Source organism: Astatotilapia calliptera, chromosome 16 (assembly GCF_964374335.1).
Source record: "Astatotilapia calliptera chromosome 16, fAstCal68.1, whole genome shotgun sequence".
Classification (NCBI taxonomy): domain Eukaryota; kingdom Metazoa; phylum Chordata; class Actinopteri; order Cichliformes; family Cichlidae; genus Astatotilapia; species Astatotilapia calliptera.
The window spans coordinates 297930-316991 of NC_137437.1; the positions used below are offsets into that span (position 1 = coordinate 297930).

Here is a 19062-nt window from a genome sequence, read left to right on the forward strand (position 1 = left end):
AACAGGAGAAATCTGCTCTCTCTTTCTAGTCCCTGTCAGGACTCTTGCTGCAGCATTTTGGATTAGCTGAAGGCTTTTCAGGGAGTTTTTTGGACTTCCTGATAATAATGAATTACAGTCGTCCAGCCTGGAAGTAATAAATGCATGAACTAGTTTTTCAGCGTCACTCTGAGACAGGATATTTCTAACTTTAGAGATGTTGCACAAATGGAAGAACGCAATCTTACATATTTGTTTAATATGTGCGTTGAAGGACATGTCCTGGTCAAAAATGACTCCAAGGTTCCTCACAGCGTTACTGGAGGCCAAGGTAATGCCATCCAGAGTAAGAATCTGGTTAGATACCATATTTCTAAGCTTTTCAGGGCCGAGTACAATAACCTCAGTTTTATCTGAATTAAGAAGCAGAAAGTTAGCGGCCATCCAGGTCTTTATGTCTTTAAGACATTCCTGCAGTTTAACTCATTGGTGTGTGTTATCTGGCTTGAGCCAAATTCCACTGAATTTGGAAATTTGGAAAAATAAAGCACGTACTGAGTCACTGCAGAGATTTCTGTGCTGGAAATGACTTTACAGGGAATTATTACGATGCAGGCACATGCACATGTTTACGTGCATTTAGTTAAAACTTGTTTTGTTTGCCTGCAGAAAGCACCGACTGGTCCAGTCATTTCTCAGGGTTTAACGCTGATCCTGTTTTTACTGCGTGTCAGACTCCGCCTCCTTGTGAGGGCCATGAGCATTTTCTTGAATTTGAATCTGACGTAAAGCATTTGAATGCTTCTTGCACTGTTCCCCAGGCGAGCTTTAAAAAGAAGGAAACAATGTCAGGCTCCACTCAGTGCAATCAGAACGATAGTCCTGATCCCCAGCTGCACAGCCGGCCCCTGGATCTCCGCGAGGGTCGAGGGACATAGACGCACAAAGACGAGACGGAAACAGAAAGAGAGAGAGTGGCTTGGCAGAGTCGTGCAGCTCAGGGGATAAACATGGAAGGAAAAAAAGGAGAGAAGAAGAAATCACATTCAATTTTCCAAGAATGAGGGCTGTGCAGTAATACAGCAACAGCAGCCTGCATCTGTCTCCACATCTGTGTGGGATTAAAGAGACACAGCGGTGCTGAACTTCAGCGTTTGCTGCAGATGACTACACACATCTGCAAACGTCACACACATCCATACCAACACTTCGCTGTCCACGTGTCTCACATTATAGGACAGTACAGGACATGCTGCTGTGCTGCATTGCTGTGGGGCAACCATAGTTCAGGGGGTTGGGAAGCTCAACCGGAAGGTCGCCGGTTCGATCCCCCAGCTCTCTCTGTCCTGGTCGTTGTGTCCTTGGGCAAGACACTTTACCCTACAGCCTATTTGTGTTGGCCAGAGGGGCCGATGGCGCGATATGGCAGCTTCTGTCAGTCTGCCCCAGGGCAGCTGTGGCTACACCTGTAGCTGCCTCCACCAGTGTGTGAATGTGAGAGTGAATGAATAGTGGCATTGTAAAGCGCTTTGGGTGCCTTGAAAAGCGCTATATAAATCCACTCCATTATTATTATTTAGAAGCCACAGCTTTATAATAAATAAGCACCGAGCTGTCAGATGCAGGGGTTGGAACCATTTAAACTCCAGAATATAAAAAAGAAAGCATTTTTGTTCTTGATGCTCGAGTTGGATTTGTTGACATCTGTGGCTGACGGCAGCATCACGGTGGATAAAGACCAGTGGAGACGGGCTGTCGTTGTCACAGAAGTACTGAAACCTTTTGGAAACTCAGCTGCTGCAGCTTCACTTTCTTGCTAAGATACCTCAGACAGCTAACCATTGCTTTCCACAGCAACATGTCCTGAGCTTCCTGTGTCAGGTGTTTCATACCATTTTAATGCTCAGTTATATGTGGACGTCTTTGGGTTTTACAAAAACACATTTCTAGTTGTCACATTAGAGATTGATGCAGTATTAATGTTTGAACCTTATTTGTCTTAGTTCTACTTTGATTTGTGTGAGTCTGTTTCTTCTCCAGGAGTCGTGTTGTTCAGCCACTGAAACTATGACAGGAATGTGTCTCAGACTAGGGCTGGGCAATATGACCCAAAATTCATATCTCGATATTTTTTTTAAAGCCATAAGTTAAGAACAAAAAGAGAGTTCTTAGTCACACTGTGTCCCAGCTGTCACACGGGCACTTTTATTTACATATAGCGTAGATGTACATGAAGAAATTACTCAAAAATAAATTATCAGCATTTATTAAATAATCATGGTCCATAAACAAAAGAAAACAATGTTGTTTTTGTGCATAACAAAAAGCTCACAATTGTGCAGTCAAAATGTAAACTAATAGACGCTGAGCATAATAACAAAGAGACAGATTTCACAGCTGCACCACGTCTCTGAACAGGAGCCATTTATGGTCCTTATATACACACAGTACGGTAATATTATGTTGAAGCACAGTACGTATCACTCCGCGAGGCTCCTCCTCGGTAGCCGTAATCCTCCGACAATCCATCAAGCGGTGCAGCTCCGTAGCTTAGCAAAGTCATATTAAAACATTTTTTGACAGATTGCTGAGCGCTGTGTACCACATAAAATCGGTTCGCGGTCAGTAAGCATAACCAGAATTCATACATAAGGCGCACTGTCGAGTTTTGAGAAAATGAAAGGATTTTAGGCCGTGCAGCCCCTTCGGGCTGCATGTCGTTAGCGCGGTTAGCTCGTTAGCGCGGTTAGCTCGCTAACACGTTGACGCCGTCCAGCCCCACGCACGGGGCGATCCGAGGTAACTCGCTAACGGAGATTTTCCGCTTTCATCTTGTCGCTGCCTGCAGGTGAAGCTATGGGGGAGGCGGAGTTGTGTTCAGTGAAGGAGAGGCGAGGCCGAGTAACGTTGCGTAGAGACAAAAGTGGACGAAAGAGAGGCAAACCTGCGGCTAATTATAACGTAACATAGACTATATCGATATAAACGATATTGTCACATCTTATATCTCATATGAAAATATATCGATATTTTTAAAAAACTCAATATATCGCCCAGCCCTATCTCAGACCAACAGCAGCCTTCTCTACGGCATCCCTGACCTCTGAACCTTGAGTGGCGTGTACGTGTTTCCCTTACGCACAATCCAATAAAAACCACTGAGATTTGCTAACAAGTACAGGAAGGATCATTGTACCAGTCTCTGATTTACCCGCTGGGTGTTTTCTTTACAAAGTTGTCCACTAAGGGGAGACACTGGAGACCAGAGTACTGCTACTCATCTGGATACTCCATTAATACTGTGTGTGTCTATGTGGGAGGCAGAGAAACACACACAAACAGACACACACACACAGGCTGAGTCATTGCATTCAGCTGCCAGCTGCCTGTTTCAACAACAAACAGTAAAAACCATTTACTTCTACCAGTGTGCGCACACACACACACGTGCAGCTTCATCACTGCACTGCCTTCATAAATCCATATGTTCAGAGCTTAAACACTTAATGCATAACTCGGTTGTCCAACCCTCATCTTAAACCAGCCTCAAAGTTAACGAGCAGGAAAAACCCAGCTCTTATCAGGGGTTAACGTGGAAACCCCGTGTGTGGGTTTGAAACAATATCAACCAACATCAACAACACGCACAATCACCAGTGGGTGTGGGTGTAACATTGGGGCAGATACCATCAGTGGACTGATGTCTACTTTTAGACTTGCTGTTGACAACCAGTGGAAAACAAATAGCTGAGGAGGAAGCTGCTTCCACCAAGCTGTGACCAAGCAGACAGCATGTAGCCTCTCTGGGTGCTGACCATAATCCCGCTGTGTGATAATGTGTGGCTGCAGGCTTCACACTGACACAGCACCACGCACAGGTGGTGTGTAACAATACCCTGCAGCTCACTCTTTGGCCATTTATGACACGCTGTGTGCACACAAGGACATTTCCAATCAGACTTCAAACAGCTGAAATATGTGGGAAAGACGATGTCAGAGGTGCTTTAGCATGAAATCATGTCTTTGTTAAAGGTGAAACATCTGCACGTGCACCGCGACGTCTGAGGGGTGGTGTTAATGTCCACTTTAGTCCCGCTCTGAGGTTTCTAACCATGTGACCTTTGTTTTATGAACAATATCTTGGGAGTTTGAGCGACATTTTTTCCTTTTGTTACTGTCGTCAGAGCTCCGGTTGGGTTGATGACGGCCTCAGGAGTGACCCGCTGTAGTCTGGTGACAGCTTTAAGGTTAAAGAACTATTGAGCTGCTTAGGACTGCAGGTCCTAGAGCCTTCCTCGGCTGTCATAATGGCACATCAAAGGGCTAACATGATACACAATCATATTTGCTTTTTGTTATTTCTCCTCTTTAAAGCAAAGAACTTCATGGCTGAGATCCACATAGTGCTGGGCGATATGGAAAAAATATTTATCACGATATGAATTATTTTATATCACGATAACGATATATATCACGATACACCACCTCGCAGTCCGTAAACAGCAGAAGAGGGTGCAATCTTTGTTAATGAAACGGATGGTTACGCTCGTGTAGGGCTGCGTATCTCTGCTCGTCCACAGGTCAGCAGCCAAGGCTTAATGCACGACACTGCAAACATCCTGCTCTACTTTGGCCCGGCATGCATCGTATAAGCGAGGCAACTCGACTTTACTAACGACCGGGCATAACGTACCTTGGATCAAGGACTGGGCAGCACGGTGGCACGGTGGTTAGCACTGTTGCTGCACAGCAAGAAGGTCCTGAGTTCAATTCCACCATCAGACCGGGGTCTTTCTGTGTGGAGTTTGCATGTTCTCCCCGTGTTTGCGTGGGTTCTCTCCGGGTACTCCGGCTTCCTCCCACCGTCCAAAGACATGCAGCTTGTGGGGATAGGTTAATCGGATAATCCAAATTGTCACTAGGTGTGAATGTGTGAATGAATGTGAGTGTGAATGGTTGTCTGTCCTTGTGTGTTGGCCCTGCGACAGACTGGCGAACTGTCCAGGGTGTACCCTGCCTCTCGCCCTATGACAGCTGGAATAGGCTCCAGTGCCCCCCGTGACCCTGAAAAGGATAAGCGGAAGCGAATGGATGGATGGATGGATGTTAGAAATGATAGAAGACAAATGTCCACACGATATATATCGTCATATCGCCCAGCACTAATCCCACGTTTCCAAATGGTTCAACTTCACCACTTACAGCTGACTATGGGATATCTCGATACATTCACAGCAGCTCGTGAAGGCAGACAGCGTGGCTGGCTGTTTGATTTTCTACACCAGTGGCAGTGGGACTGAAAACAGCTGAATTCAAAGATTCATAGGTTTGGTCCAGTGCTTTTTGTCCCTGCAGTGTGTGAATCAAACTGGAGTTCTTACTCCCTTAGTCCAAGGTAAACTGTCTAAACACAAACAGTTCAATGTGCTGGAAAAGTGTCCCTGCTGATGTGCTGTGCTGCTCCGTCACACCCTCTGTCTGTCTCACCCCTGGGATGAGATGGAATTTCCTGAGAGAAGGAGGGATGACTTTTCCATACACTTGGCTAGAGGAGGACAGACATGCAAAAGAAAAACCCCAAAAACATCAGATGGTGACCTAGTTTGACCTCTCTTAGCCTCCAGTGGCAATATACTGACAAACTGCAGTAGAGCAGCTGATACAGATGCCAGAGGAAGCACACGAGGCCAAACGTCGACTCTGTGCTCGTAGGCCTCTGCGCTGCTCGGAAACGCAGATGGGCTAATTCCCATAACAGAGGTCTAAGTGCTGCTGAGCAACCAAGCAGAGCCTCGCACAGTCACTGAGAGCTCTCATCAAAATAATGATTCCAATCAAATGCATGTCCAACTGGAACAAAATGAGAACGCACAGTGGAAGCAGCAACAGACGACCGGAGAGAGCTAAAAGAAACAAACTCATCGTCTGCGTTATTAATCGAACAGCAACCTGCTCCTTCCATTGTGTCAATACATTAGAGCAGATCCTTCTTTTATTTTGAAGGTGCGAGGGCAAAGGCCTCAAGGCAGCAGAAATAACAGGTTAACTCGATGTGTCCTCGCTCCATGCTGCAAACATTCATGGTGGAAATTTAATTTCCTCAGAACTGTCAGCGTGCGTCTAATGATGTGGCCGTGTGTTTGGAAAGCCTCGTGAATGAACTAAACTAACGTCATCTTTGTACAAACATGTTTGTTTGTAATGTGTAATTGTCCACGACATCCCAAAGCCATGCTTTGATTGACTTAAGTCTAGTGCCATTTCCTGTTTGTGCTAACGGTGCACAGCCCATCATGCTGTAAATGCATGTTACACAGTGGATACAAGCGTGGAATGGGAACAGCCAATCAAAACATAACTGTTTAGATCAGCTTTGACATCATTCGTCATCAAAACGCATACATTTACCCTCATTACATCCATCTAGAGCTGGGCGATATAAGATTTTTTCATATCACGATATGTTTTTTTCGTTTCAGGCGATAACGATATCTATCACGATATAAGCCAAATAACTACATTTGTAAGATTTAAATGTGCCGTTGCTCACAAGTAAAATGTGAAATAATCAGCAGCTTGTTTTTATTTAAATATTTATTTCCCATAATAAGTTCAACAGGGTAGATGTACTTAAGGAACATGAGACTTTTTCAGATAAATAAAGGCAAATATTGCAAACTACACAAAAGGCAGCCGCTAAAGCGTTTAAGTTTCAAAATAGAACAAACGAAACAGACTAAATTGTCAATTCCACTTAGAAACAAAATATTAATTCTAAAAATAAATCTTAGTTTGTTTTACAGAAGAACAGACAAAATTGACTAACTTTTGTCAATATCAAATAAACTGAGAACTAAAAGGAAATTCTCAATCTCTCCTTGTTGTATAGCTTAGCTTTTCAAACAGTTTTAACAGTTACTTTAGTCTGACAAAAGCCGAATGACGAATTAGCGCTTCCAGTCAGAGACTGAGGCTACGTCCACACGTACACGGGTATTTTTGAAAACGGAGATTTTCCGTTTTCGTTTTAAAAAAATAATCCCGTCCACACATAAAGGCAGAAATGAAGGAAAACGCTGCTATGAACATGCCAAAGCAGCAGGTGGCGCTAGATTCCTAACCGTGCAGAAATGTTGGCCAATCAGAAGTCTAGAAGCCTCGGTGGGAAAAAGTAAACAAAGCTGGGGCATAGAAGCAGAACAGAGCCGTATGTGTGGAGGGACAGTAACTGTGTGTATATGTAAGCATTTAAACACTGCAGAGAGTAGAATTAACAGTAACAGTATTGTAGAAATTCATTTCACCGAAACAATAACGTGGCGCACAGTGTGACGTCAAAAAATGCGCAAACCTTTGACACTGCGTTTTCTCCGTTTTTCTAGTCCACACGTAAATGCAAAAACTGAGTTTTCAAAAATCTTCGTTTTCAGTGACCAAAAACGCCGTTTACGTGTGGACGAAAGGTGCAAACGCATAGAAAAAATTTTCAAAAATACCCGGGTACGTGTGGACGTAGCGCATGCACCAGTTTATTGTATTTCCAGACTTGCTTTCGGCACAATTTACAGTGCACGCTACTCTGTTTTTTGTCAGACTTGAAATAGCCGAAATACCTTCACACTACGGAACTTCTATGGCTCTTCCGTTCGACAATCTCTATGGCATTGGAACCATCATCTGTTTTCTCTTCGGTAACCTTCGGTCACGCTCGGTTGATTTTTCTAGTCGGCACACTCATTTCCTCCATTACCCGGGCGGTGCGGTGGCTGGCTGCTTCCCAAACAAATACACATGTGCGGCTTGGCACTTGTGCTGTACGTAACAAGTCACATGACGTGACGCTGCGGCTGTGATTGGTTCGGCTCTGCGCTACGTAATTTGGAATGGCTGTTCTTTTTTTTTTTTTTTTAAGAGGACAAGAGCGGCGAGGTCTATCGTGATAGTTAAATTTTTCTATCGAGAAAAAGTTATATCGCGATACATATCGTTATCGTTCTATCGCCCAGCTCTACATCCATTCATCCCATCCATCCATCGTCATCCGCTTTATCCGAGGCCAGGTCGCGGGGGCAGCAGCCTAAGCGAAGAGGCCCAGACCTCCCTCTCCCCAGCCACCTCCTCCAGCTTATCCGAGGGAACACCAAGGCGTTCCCAGGCCAGCCGAGAGATATAATCTCTCCAGCGTGTCCTGGGTCTGCCCCGGGGCCTCCTCCCGGTGGGACATGCCTGGAACACCTCACCCAGGAGGCGCCCAGGGGGCATCCTTGTCAGATGCCCGAACCACCTCAGCTGGCTCCTTTCGATGTGGAGCAGCAGCTGCTCTACTCTGAGCCCCTCCCGGATGGCCGAACTTCTCACCCTATCTCTAAGGGAGAGGCCAGCCACCCTTCGGAGGAAGCTCATTTCTGCCGCTTGTATCCGCGATCTCGTTCTTTCGGTCACTACCCACAGCTCGTGGCCATAGGTGAGGGTAGGGACGTAGATCGACCGGTAAATTGAGAGCTTTGCTTTTACACTCAGCTCCCTCTTCACCACGACGGACCGGTGCAGCATCCGCATTACTGCAGCTGCAGCCCCAATCCGTCTGTCGATCTCCGGCTCCCTTCTCCCATCACTCGCGAACAAGACCCTGAGATACTTGGACTCCTCCACTTGGGGCAGGAACTCATCCCCGACCCGGAGTGGGCACTCCACCCTTTTCCGGCTGAGAACCATGGCCTCAGATTTGGAGGTGCTGATCCTCATTCCCGCTGCTTCACACTCGGCTGCGAACCGTTCCAGTGCGAGCTGGAGGCCCTCACCCGATGAAGCCAACAGAACCACATCATCCGCAAAAATCAGAGATGGGATTCTGAGGCCACCAAAGCGAAAGCCCTCCGCCACTTGGCTGCGCCTAGAAATCCTGTCCATAAAAATTATGAACAGAACCGGAGACAAAGGGCAGCCCTGGCGGAGCCCATCACCCACCGGGAACGAGTCCGACTTATTGCCGGCAATGCGAACCAAGCTCTTACAATGGTTGTATAGGGATCGAATGGCCCGTAGCAATGGGCCAGACACCCCATACTCCCGCAACACCTCCCACAGGACACCCTGAGGGACACGGTCGAATGCCTTCTCCAAGTCCACAAAACACATGTAGACTGGTTGGGCAAACTCCCATGCACCCTCAAGTATCCTCGAGAGGATAAAGAGCTGGTCCAGTGTTCCACGACCAGGACGAAAACCGCATTGTTCCTCCTGTATCCGAGGTTCAACTAACGGACGAACTCTCCTTTCCAGCACCCTGGCATAGACTTTCCCAGGGAGGCTGAGGAGTGTGATCCCCCTGTAGTTGGAACACACCCTCCGGTCCCCCTTCTTAAAGATGGGGACCACCACCCCGGTCTGCCAGTCCACAGGTACTGCCCCTGATCTCCACGCAACATTGCAGAGGCGTGTCAACCAGGACAGCCCTACAACGTCCAGAGCCTTCAGGAACTCGGGGCGGACCTCATCAACACCAGGGGCTCTGCCACCAAGGAGTTGTTTAACTGCCTCAGTGACCTCGCCCCCGGAAATTGGCGGGTCATTCCCCTCATCCCCAGACTCTGCTTCCTCCTCGGAAGACGTGTCAGTGGGATTAAGGAGGTCCTCGAAGTATTCCTTCCACCGCCTGACAATTTTCTCAGTCGACGTCAGCAGCGCTCCGCCAGCACTATACACAGTGCAGGTAGAGCACCGCTTTCCCCTCCTGAGACGCCTGATGGTTTGCCAGAATCTCTTCGAGGCAGTCCGAAAGTCTTTTTCCATGGCCTCTCCGAACTCCTCCCACACCCGAGTTTTTGCTTCAGCCACTGCCCGAGCCGCATTCCGCTTGGCCTGTCGATACCTGTCGGCTGCCTCCGGAGTCCCACAGGCTAACCAAGCCCGATAGGACTCCTTCTTCAGCCTGGTGGCTCCCTTCACCTCTGGTGTCCACCATTTGGTTCGGGGATTACCACCACGGCAGGCACCAACCACCTTGCGGCCGCAGCTCAATGTAGCAGCTTCGGCAATGGAGACGCTGAACATGGTCCATTCGGACTTAATGTCCCCAGTCTCCCTCGGAATGCTGTTGAAGCTCTGCCGGAGGTGTGCGTTGAAGATCTCGCGGACTGGGGCCTCTGCTAGACGTTCCCAGCACACCCTCACTACGCGTTTAGGTGCACCAGGTCTGTCCAGCGTCCTCCCCCGCCACCTGATCCAACTCACCACCAGGTGGTGATCAGTTGACAGCTCAGCCCCTCTCTTTACCCGAGTGTCCAGAACATATGGTCGCAGGTCTGGTGATACGATTACAAAATCGATCATCGACCTACGGCCCTCATTACATGTTAAATTATAATCTATGTACCACATCATTTTACAGTTATTATGTGTATTATAGTTTATTGTTGGGCAGTTGGTGAAGATGTAAAGCAGGTACGGTGCTGTGCAAAAGTCTTCCCACATTTCTTTTGATTTTTTAGGAAAATGGGAAAAAGGTGCAGTTACTGAAACATGTGCAGACATCCATGGAAATATCAAGTATGAAACAGTTGAGCTTGACAGTCAGTATTTGGTATGACCGCCTTCATTCGTCCATACAGCCTGAACTCTAAGGCAAGCTTTCCAGTTATTGCTTAAATAGTCTTGTGAAATATTTCTCTAAGCTTTTTGAAGGGCGCTCCAAAGCTCTTCTTTGGATGTCAGCTGCTTTTTGTTCTGTTAGATTGCAGAGGAGGCCAGACCATGAATGACACAGCTGCACTTTGGTTTTTCAACTAGGGCTGCCACAAACGACTATTTTGACAGTCGACTAATCAGATCATGTAAAACGTACGGCTTATTGCACCAGCGTGCATCTGCTCTTATACAACTATCAGCAGAGATGGGCAGTAACGCGTTAATCCGATTACTTTTTTCCAAGTAACGAGTAAAGTAAGGAATTACTATTGCAAAAAAGCTAATTGGATTACCGTTACTTTCCTGTAGGAAGGCTGCGTTACTGCGTTACTAAAACCGTGATATTTTTTTGCGAGAATGTCTCATGACAGTGACATAAGCGAGTGCGACGTTCGTGACAACAGCTGTGTGCAGATCAACAATGGATCATATATCGAGTGCAGGAGAGAGTATGAGCGTGCAGCGTTTAAAGCGTGGAAGTACTGACCTTACTTTGAGTTTGATTCCATAAAAAGTGACAAAAACATTAGCGTCCGCTGTGCGTGGGAAGAAAACGTCTTTTTACAGCGAAAAACCCCTAAACTTCCAAGCAAGCACCGAGTGCGCTACGACGTAATGGGAAACTCACAGAGAAACTCGCGGATTCTTCCACTGACCGCGGCACACCTGCACCAGGGTAAACCTCCGCCTACCCCACTCCTGCTTTACAGGTGAAAATAGAGCAACAGGACCGCTGAGTCTTTGACTTTATTTATTTTCTGCTGTGTTTTACTTGCATCTGAAAGAGTGAGTGTAAACACAAAAAATATTTTATTTTATGTGCTGGAATAGGTTTAAATGTTAAACTAATTTCTTCCAGTCAGAGAATGTTGCATATAATTAAATGTTTGCTTGATGCATAAAGTTAAAAGATTAAAACTGATAAAACAAGTTTTAAAAAGAGACTTTTCCATTTGATTACATTTTGTATGATGGATTATGTAGAAAAAGTAGAATTGGGCTGAAAGATCTACCCCTTTATCACCTATTCAGGTTGTAAATCGTGTTTTTAAAAACTAACTAAGTAACTAAGTAATTACTTTTGAAAATAAGTAATCAGTAAAGTAACGGGATTACGTTTTTGAGGAAGTAATCAGTAATTAGTTACTGATTACTTTTTTCAAAAAACTTCACCAACACTGACTATCATTAGCTTACAGCTTGAAGTGTTTCAGGTCTGTGCTAACTAAAAATAATCAAGATGATAGTTTGCAGATTGTTTTGGTGAAGTTTAATAAACTCAGCCGTCTGCTCCTTGCTATCTAAAATATAACAGGAGTATATTCTCCACCGTCTCACACTTCTGATAATCAGTTCTCTGCTTGACGTTTATTCAGCTGTGTAAAAACTATAACTTTAATCTCAGCCAAACCGATTTACTCAGGAACAAATACTGAAAAAAGCCAAACAACAACATTTTTAAGTTATCTAAGTGACTTATATATCATGCTTAACCTGAGTAGCCAAAGGCCGCGGGGGGTTGAAAATGATGTGCAGGGAGTCCGCTGTTCTCGCTGTGCTCTAGTGAGCCTTGAACCCCACTATCGAGCTGGTCGGTAACAGACATCTCCGAAAACGTCGGAGCGCTCTTGCAAATATGTGATGTCTTGATAAACCGAACAGATATTTGAAGTTTACACGGCTAAGGCCACATTTGGAGGAGTCTTCGAATTTGGACAGTCTGTCGTGTCGCTGTAACGTAATCGGCCTACAAATGCGGGCTCAGGAGGATGCAGTTCCTGAATTTGGACACAGCTACGATACCGGACACAGCTTCTTCTTCTTCGGGGTTTGACGGCAGCTGGACTCCTTGTACATGCAGTGCTGCCATCTTCTGTTTCAGTCCGTTATTACACTCTTAAATCCTACTACTTATTCCTGTATCTTTCGGGATCTTACAAAGCTTCAAACGACACATCGACTATTAAGTTAGTTGTCGACGATTTTGATAGTAATCATGGCAGCCCTATTTTCAACCCATGTATGTTTTACTGCATTGGCAGCATGTTTGAGATCATTGGACCTCATTTACTAACATCTGCTGCAGTTTGTACCGGACTGTTTTGTTCTGACCACCATGCGTATTTATTAGTCAATCTGATTCATTCGAACCGACAGTCTAACAGGATCTCCATACAGTTTACATACCATCTGCATTCTGCCCCACCCCCATTACTGTAGTGACGCTGGTGTAAAAGAGAGGCCAGCACCTCTAAACCTAACAGTAGAAATAAGTGTCTGAGGTTGTGGTCGTAAATTTTGAAGCCATCCTGATAACCTTCTCCCACCAAGGATGTGGAGATCCAACCTCTTTAGATCCAATTAAAATCAAGACACTTAAAAAGATGCTCTGGAACAGAGTTTAATACACTGAATCATATGAACAGCAGGAAAAATACATACAGACATTTAGCAAGAGAATTACATAGCAGAAAGCAAGCAAAGCAAAACCCCAGGGTGTACAGCCTTAAGCACAGACAGCAGAACAACACAGAGACGGACAGAGAGCATCAGCAGAGGGGAAACGAGTGCTGGGGGTGTCCTCTGGTCCCCTGATATATAGGGATCAGTATCCCCGCCCCCTGTTGCTGAGTAACTTTCCCACCCGTCCAAACACAGCTGCAGGGGTCAGGTACAGGCCAGGGTACGGGCAGCCCTGGCTGAGGGCCCTGCCCAAGGGGACACCCTCAGGTTAGCCCTTTGCTTTGCCTTCTGACAATAGGTCACAGCATGGTCAAAGGCCACACATTAATCCTAATTACTAATATATAATCTTATAACTACATAGGTTCTTAAAACACTTCAGTGTAGTTCAAAGTGTGTGTGTGTGTGTGTGTGTGTGTGTGTGTGTGTGTGTGTGTGTGTGTGTGTGTGTGTGTGTGTGTGTGTGTGTGTGTGTGATTATATCGTCGTATGATATTTTATCGTGATGTGTTCAGGATCTCTGTTACAATGTTACTGTTTTGGTAACATTGCACATAGATATATAGTGTATATAGTTACAGGAGGAAGAGGTGCAGTTTTCCAAAGTGTCTCCATTGGAGCATTTTTCATGGATTCAACCACAGAAATGGGAACAAAATCAAGCTAATGACACAACTGCTAAGTCTGGTACATGTAAACACAACACTAACTCATCTCTCTCTAGTTAGGTGTTTTATGCTTGGATGATTCATGGGTACAAGGACTGGATTAAAAGGCAGTGTCTGTACTGCCTTGGTGAGCTGAGGTGGGTAAGGCAGCCCGACGTCCCGGGGCTAGCGATTTTGCCAGTCAGGCTACCAAAATCTATCTCTGCCCTGCCCGTCGGGCTATTGTAGGAAGGAAAAATATATGTCAATGCTTTTGCATTCTTTCGGAAATGTAGCTGGGTAATTATGTCATTGGCATCGGTGAGCCACTGTCAATATGTGACATATTGAAATCGTGTTTGAATTTGCGCTTGTTTTTTGCTTTCACTTTGCAATCGCGCGAACTGTGTATAGAGAGCGACAGCACTGATCTGTGAGTGATGATAATTTGCACACCAATTCCTCTGACATCGTCTTATCAATCGTTAGCTCACTATGCAAACATGACAAGTGAAATCTCCCGCAGCTTAAACATGTGAGAGGTTGATCGCGCAGAGAATCGCTGAGCGTTATGTGAGTACGTGTGTAAAAGCAGCAGGATTTATATTTGACTACGATGACCTGGATGACTGAGAACCTTCACAGACAGATATATATTTTAGTTCTGCTGAGCCAAATAAGACAGGTCAGGGGGAAGAAGTGACAGCCAAAGAAAAGCTTACCACAAAACGGAAAAGTTGTGACAAATCAGACTATAAGGCAAAAAGAAAGTGCAGCTTCATGGTTTCATGGACAGAAGAATTTCTGTGGCTGCAATATGACGAGCTAAATAACCAGGGCTGCACATAAGTGGTCCGCAGGTGCGCATTCGCTGTCAAAATAAAAAACACGCACAAGATAAGAAGTTGCAACGCGTGTTTGCGTACATAAGATTTTCAGGAGGAGGACAGACATTTGTTTAAAACTCTTAAAGATGTCGAAGAAGCTCCTTTAAGCAATTACTGTGATGTTCCTCCACCTCCAAACAAATGTCAGAAGGAGTCCGAACCACAAAAGAAGCGCGTATTCTTGGAAAAGTGGTTGCAGGAGGTGAGCTGGCTTCAAACAAATGATGAACGCACAGATGTGGTGCAGAATGTGCCGTGAAAATCCCACTCTAGGACAAAAACAGTGCCTTTTATATGGACGCAAACGCGCGCTGCAACTTCTTATCTGGTGCGTCTTTTATTTTGACAGCGAATGCGCACATGCGGACCACTTATGTGCACCCGTGTAAATAACATAATGTTCTGCCGGCTGTGTTGTTGGTTTTCTCTCGATTTCTGAGTCGACAAGCGCCTTTGTTACTGGGACCAGTCATTTTAAGAAAGGCCCCCATTAGAACCCATGAGAAATGCAAGAAATGCATTATTGCTGTCTGCAGTATCTTTCCCAGAACAAACACCAATTGCAAATAACAAACTAAAAATAAACCTGAAAAATCTGTTTAGAACAGCTACTATGTTGCAAAGAGTGAACTACCACTGGCACAATGTAGCAGTCTGTGCAAACTTCAAAAAGCAAACGGCCTCGATCTTGGTTCCACTTGCCTCTTACCCGTGACTTCAGTGGAAATTTCAAATTCAGGATCTGACACAGACTGATTCAAGTCCTACACAGTTCTTACAAGTTCATAGAAATTTCTGTTCAATTAGAACCAAGTGTTTGAGTTGATGATTGTAATTTTTATACAATGTTGTAATTTGTGTTTCAACAATTTTTTGATGAATGTTTTGTTTCCTTTACAATATTATACTTTAATGTATAATATTGTAAAGGAAACAAAACATCAATAAAAAAATTGCTCTCTTTTTTATTCGGGCTACTTACATTTATTTTGGGCTACCAAAAACTGAAGAGTCCCTGCCCGAAGGGCTACCAGGGATTTTGAAATTTTGAGAGCCCTGCAATGGTTAGCCAAATGATGTTCACGATATTTAAACAATTTAAACATGTAATCCACACCTTGCCAGCAATAAGCAGCAACTCGTACTGCATCAATGCTAAAACCATCAAAAATGGTGTCACGCTGTTTAAAAAGGCGCCAGGCGACTAAATCAGCATGTTAGTGAGGGCACAGTGGACAGTGTAGTCCAGGGGCTGGTCACACATAGCTGGGGAAGCCTTGAGTGGAATTAGGGCATCTGAGATTTTTATACTCCAGTTCACTCTCAGCACCACCCGGAGACACGGGATCCTGCCCCACTTTGCCGCACGCGAGCGCGTTATCGAGGCGGGACTTCTCAAAACTGCCAGAACGATTAGACTGGAGCTCTGACGAGCCCAGTTCCAGACGTTTACGCCTTTACGAGTGGTTTTAAGAACGTTTGGTTGAAATGAGGCATCACACATTTGAATGAGAAACGTTTAAAGCTGTTAGTGTGGTGAAATCATTCTGAATACTTTATATATCATTTCCTGTCTTGTGTCACGAGTGGACGCGATTAACTCCTCAGTTAAAGAAGAGTTTGTGATCACAGTCTCATTCCCACAAAATCAGTTGTAAGTACAACTTCATGTTGCACTACATCAGTACACTTACATCAGGCTTCTGTGACTGAACACACTACACTGCTCCTACATCTTCAGTCACACATTGGTACAAAGTGTGTGCCACAGCCCTTCCTTTTACTACAATGGTGAGTGAATGAAGCTTAGATCTTGTAGCTGTGGAGAGACTTGTGTAAAAACGTGTGCAGCTGTAGCAACAGGTCCACGGAGACACGAGCAGGAAAAACAACATGAGTCTTGTATGGAGATGCTGGAGCATCTGACCAGCAAAAACCAACATGCTTCGACACGGACGCTCTGAAACGACAGGAGGAAGCCTGTCGAAGAACCTTAGAGACGAGCACGGCAAGTGAACGCGTCAGGATGTTCATACCTGAAATCTTCCCAGCAAAGCTCCTGGAACAATCTCCCATGTGGAGCTGCAGGTTTGCCCTTCTAGCTGTTTGCCTGTTCGGTCTGGTTTGCACTCAGGAGTTTAAGATTAACCGTAACCACGTTAATCAGAGAAACTGCTCCATATTCTGCTCTCTCTCATAGACTGTATATAAAAGACAGACATGAGTAACCATTGGATACTTCAAAAGGAAGATCTTTCGTCATTGCCATCTCACTACTTTTTGAAGTGGTCATGATAAACAGACTGGTTCTTATACAGCGCTTTCTACTCTACCTGAGCACTCACAGCACTTTATACAACACGCATTCAGCCATGCACACCAGCATGGAACATACAATTCAAATAGTAATACCAGCATGTGATAAAAAGTACTGATGATATTCTTCTTGGTTATAAAAAAAACAATCACAATAACTGTGGTTTGGCAGAAATATTGTGTAAGTGTCTGCATATTATATTAAAAAATAAGATCATTTTGTGTAATTTTAGCATTATTATTAACATGGCCTGTTGGGAGCTGTATCAAATCAGCGCCTGCTAAGCCACACCTCTAATGGCTGTAACACAACTAAACCACGCCCCTATATTTAGTGTCAATAATATGGCTGGCTGTGCAGGAAAGGCTTCCAAAAGGTCGGTTGTTGACATGTGAATCTGTGTGTTGTACAGTTGTGGGTTCAGCTAACCGCCCTGCTAGCATTTCCTAATACCACTGCACATCTCTACGGACTCAAAAACAAACAACACTGCACACACCGTAACCACCAACACTGAGGAGTGGAGTCACGTCATTTAAACACCTGACAGCTTACAGCAACACACATAAAAAATGGCTGACCACCACTTCTAACCCTGCTGGGTCCGTCAGTGTAGACGGACAGGAGTGTGAGCAGGAGGACAGACAAGAGAGGAAGTTAGACCCTGACGGTGCATGGGAGGAGGACAGACAGATGGCAGGCCTGCATGTCTAATGATGCTGCGTTTGGAAGGACTTTTAAAGAAGCCTCGGGGCGAGCCTTCGTCTGCTTATTACACAAAACATCACGAAAATGGAAACTGATGCTCAAATCACATCAATGCGCGTAATATGTGGATGCGATTTAACAGGACAGCAGTGAGTTGTGAGGCAGCTGCGGGGGACACGCCCATATCTGTGTAATGCTATATGAAGGCCACGCCTAGCTCGCGTCAGCCCGGCATGCCTGGCCTCGGAGCTACGCCGATATTCCGCCTGGAAAGGCGATGCAAGCCGGCTGCTGTTCCCCGGCGACCCTGCGCATACAGGCCGGGAGTGTGTGCGCAGCAGGCCCCGGCGCAGTGTGACACTACGAGCAGCGAGCCCGTGTGTGCACATGCAGACACCCCAGTGCCTTTTTTCTGTCACCCCCCCCCTCCCCTCACATCCTTCTCCTTTCTTTGCACACATGCAGCTTCTAACGGAATTAATTAGCTCTTATTGCAGCGGATGTTAACGAATGGAAATCGTGATGCATTTGTCACAAAACGAAAAAGCTCCGGTGTTCCAGCAGCCAGGAGAAGCCGCTTTAGTGCTTGATCCACAAAGGTTACCGAGAGAGAGGGAAAGGGTGAATGCGGTGCGATGAAGATGCGTTTAGGTGAGCGAGGAATCGGGCTACTTACTGTGCGGATCCAGGGAGGAAAAACCGCAGCCAGCAGCGGGAGACGGGACCGAGGAGTCCGCCGGGAGCTTCTGCGGTGTCACGGTGGACACTTCGCCGGGATTCTTGCCGGTTTTCACCGACTGCCCTTTTCCCAGATAGCCCAGATTCCACTGATTTCCCTTGCTGCTACACTGAATCCCAACACCGCTGCTGATACTGGAGGCTGGCACTCGGAGCACTTCCGGCGTGACTTTCACAATAAAACTAGAAAGATGAGCCCTTATTATTATTATTATTATTATTATTATTATTTAATAACTGACAATAAATAATGATAACATATTTATGTCATATTTATGTGTTTACATTGTAATGATAACTTTGTGGTAGCGGGCTACTCTCTTGTATATTAATTGTAGCTCATTTGCCTTAGGAAAAAAAAAGCATTATTATTAGTACTGACATTTGAGAATGCCACTTCTCATGTTTATTTGGCTAGGCTACACAATATTAAACACTTTTAGGTTCTATTTTTTATTTATCTCAATTTAGATTGGATTTTTTTTTTTTTTTTTTTTTTGTCATTGTAGAAGTTAAACTGAGGGAAATAATCCAGTTCCAGACTCCACACAGACCAGTGTATATTACATAAAAAAAGGAAGTTTTTGTTTTTTCTCTGTATATCAAATTTTAGATTTAAGGATTGAGAATAAAGTGC

At 45.2% G+C, this 19062-nt stretch overlaps 1 protein-coding gene across 3 annotated transcripts in view; it reads right to left on the reverse strand.

Annotated features, from left to right (window-relative positions):
* The window catches only part of raph1a (Ras association (RalGDS/AF-6) and pleckstrin homology domains 1a), a 78064-nt gene extending 59463 nt beyond the window's left edge, over positions 1-18601 (reverse strand). For all 3 annotated transcript variants that reach the window (XM_080290735.1, XM_080290736.1, XM_026143828.2), the window contains exon 1: positions 18364-18601. The gene's annotated coding sequence lies outside the window, so the exon portion shown is untranslated. The remainder of the gene's footprint in view (positions 1-18363) is intronic.
* Positions 18602-19062: the final 461 nt, after the last annotated feature.